The sequence below is a fragment of the Aplysia californica genome, unplaced genomic scaffold (genome assembly GCF_000002075.1).
Source record: "Aplysia californica isolate F4 #8 unplaced genomic scaffold, AplCal3.0 scaffold00153, whole genome shotgun sequence".
Lineage (NCBI taxonomy): Eukaryota > Metazoa > Mollusca > Gastropoda > Aplysiida > Aplysiidae > Aplysia > Aplysia californica.
Window position 1 is genome coordinate 542209 of NW_004797423.1, and position 3181 is coordinate 545389.

Consider the following 3181-nt stretch of genomic DNA (forward strand, 5'->3'; position numbering starts at 1 on the left):
TTTCTTTCTTTCTATCTCTCTCTGTCGTCCTCTCTTTCTCTCTCTCTCTCTCTCTCTCTCTCTCTCTCTCTCTCTCTCTCTCTCTCTCTCTCTCTCTCTCTCTCTCTCTCTCTCTCTCTCTCTCTCTCTCTCTCTGTCTCATTCTCGGTCTCTCTCTCTCTCTCTCTGTCGCGCGCGCGTGTGTGTGTGTCGTTTTTCTTTTCTATATATCTTCTTTCTGTCAGTCTGTTTGTTTCTTTGTTTGTCTGTGTGTATGCCTCTGAAGACCACCCTAGGGGCTCTCGTGGCCTAGAGGTTAAGGTGTTTGGCCCTCGTTCGGATCCGGGTAGCGGCAGAAACATTTTCTTCTCTAAAATTGTCTCCTTTCACCTCCTTTCCTGCTCTCTAACAATGTTCTGTCGTCTACTTTCGTCCCCATTTTCTGGCCCCACCCCCTTACCTCTTTTACCCCCTCCTCTGTTTCTCCTTGTCTCCTTCTTACTGCTGTCTTCCAGCCACACCCCTGGTCTTCCGGTAGGGAAGATCTACACCTAGATCTAGCCTTCTCGGACAAGGGCGAAAAATCTCTGAGGTCCCGTGTGCAAGTTGTGCACGTTAAAGATCCCTTGGTGGTCTAAAATCGCTAGGAGAAGACTTCGGCCGCCACCCGGGTAAAAAGCAAAATTTTCTACCTACTGAAAATGTTTAATGTGTCCTGCGCGCTCATAATATGATCTTATGCAGTTGCGAGCGCCGTAAAACACTTACAATTTTTTTTTTAAAGGGGGGGGGGGAGGAAGCCCACCTTTCAAGGGACAGTTCAGGGAGGAAGAAAAAGAGGCAGGCCGAGAAAAAAACGGACAGACAACATTGCCGAGTGGACAGGGAACAACTTTGCCCCGACTAGACCCCTGAGGCAGACTCACTACCTTCGAAGTACAAAATTCTATCTGAAATTGTTGGCCATTTTAAGTAATAGTGGTGGGTGGTTGGCGGCAGCTCTGGTGTGGTTTGCTTCTTCTTTCCTATCAAACATCTTGCAACACAATAAGGTCACATAGAAGTGTTACTAGAGAGTAACAAACACAAAATAGAAAGGGGGGGGGGGGGAGATAAAGAAGATAAATTTGATTTGTAGGAAAGAAGAAGCAAACCACACCAGAGCACCCGTCAACCACCCACAAAGGAAGGATGTGGGGCAGGGGAAGGCAAAAAGTATATTTGAATGAAAAAAGACTTTTCCTGGATAAAGCAGAATGTGCAACGGCAGCTCGCAACCATGAAGGATGGAGACCGAGTACAGCCGTAACAACAGCAGTAATAACACTATAATACGCACACTACATACATACATACATAATTACACACACACACACACACAAACACACGCACGCGCGCGCGCGCACACACACACACACACACACACACACACAAATACACAAACACACGCACGCACACACACACACACACACACACACACGCGCGCGCGCGCGCGCACACACACACACACACACGCACACACTACGAGCCAGAGTTGACACCTCGAGAAAGAAAGATCGTGACAGTGATGCGTTTCAAGTAACCTTTGTGTTTGTCAATAAAGGGGTCAGTAAAGGGGGTTGAGCTTGTAGGAAACAGAAACTTGTTTTGTTGACCTAATTAATGTTGCCTGAAGCTGTACCACACGGTGCACACTGCCTATAATATCCAGTCGAACTGAATCGCGCCCAGTCTGATTTTCCTCCAAGGACAGGCAAAGCTTCTTTTTTTTGGGGGGGGGGGCACAATACGAGCGATGCGACTCGCGATCTTGAAAAACAAAAAATTTGGATGTTGAGGGTCACTGGGTCACAACCAATGAATATAGATCTAGTCGTAATCGGTCGAATTGCGCAAAGGTGGTACTTTTTGCCTCTCTGTGGAGGAATATCGGGCTGGCCCCGACTCTGCCAAATATTAATGAATTCTATTTCTATTGACAGTGTGCACACAATAATTCAGAGTTCCCCCTGGTTTTGATGACTGTATAAGTCAGAGTTCCTCAATTTGTGAAGACTGTTTAAGACTCGATTATCATCTCGAGATCTAGAGAGTCCATTTCGTTTTGTTATAGCATTCCACGCCAAAATGCCTGACCTCACAATAGTCACGTGGCTCAACATTGTGTAATGACTGGCTGTACACAAACCGATCACGCGACAAGCGACCTTGAAAACAAAAGCGTTTGTTTTTTAAAGTCAGCTTCCGTTTCGTTCGATTTGTGTCACGATGATAGCTGTTTGTCCCTCCAAGGAGGAAAATCTGATAAAATACCCAGTGCCCATTGGAGGCTCGACAAACCGATCGACAAACCAATCGGCAAACCGATCGGCAACCGATCGACAAACCGATCGACAAACCGATCGGCAACCGATCGACAAACCGATCGACAAACCGATCGACAAACCGATCGACAAACCGATCGGCAACCGATCGACAAATCGATCGACAAACCGATCGACAAACCGATCGACAAACCGATCGACAAACCGATCGACAAACCGATCGACAAACCGATCGCTGGATTCGTGGCCTGAAAACAAACGCGTTCGTTTTTTAGGCTGCCAGTCACGCGATCGGTTGGAGCCACAATGGTCGCTTTGCGCCCTCAATCTGGCTAGCTCCGCTTACCAAACCGAACCAAACCAAATCGGTTCAAACCGGTCCGAACCAGTCCGAACCGAACCAGTCCGAACCGAACCGAACCGAACCGAACTGGACCGATCCGAACCGATCATGCATATGTGGGCACCGCACTCCGTACCCCATATTGAAGACTTCACAGAAAACTCGGATTGTTCTTTCTTCACCCCGGATCCAGGACTCCGGTGTTTTTCCTTCGAGGCAAACTGGTGGAACAAGTTTCACCTGACTCACTTTTGACATCTATTGAATTACTCTTCAAGAAGTGAGAGACACGATAACGGCATTCCATAATAGAATCTAGATCTATATGTTTTTTAAAAACATATGAAACATTGTTACTCTAACGTCTCATTCTGAATAGCGTTGTTGTTGTTGTTTTTTACCCTGAAAACAGATTTTACATTTTGAGATAAAGATGCTACATATGGGCTTTTTTATGATGGCATTACGTTCCTCGGGCTACTCTGGAATCTAAGCTTACATTAGTTTTGTGACGTAATTCATGTATTAGTTTAGG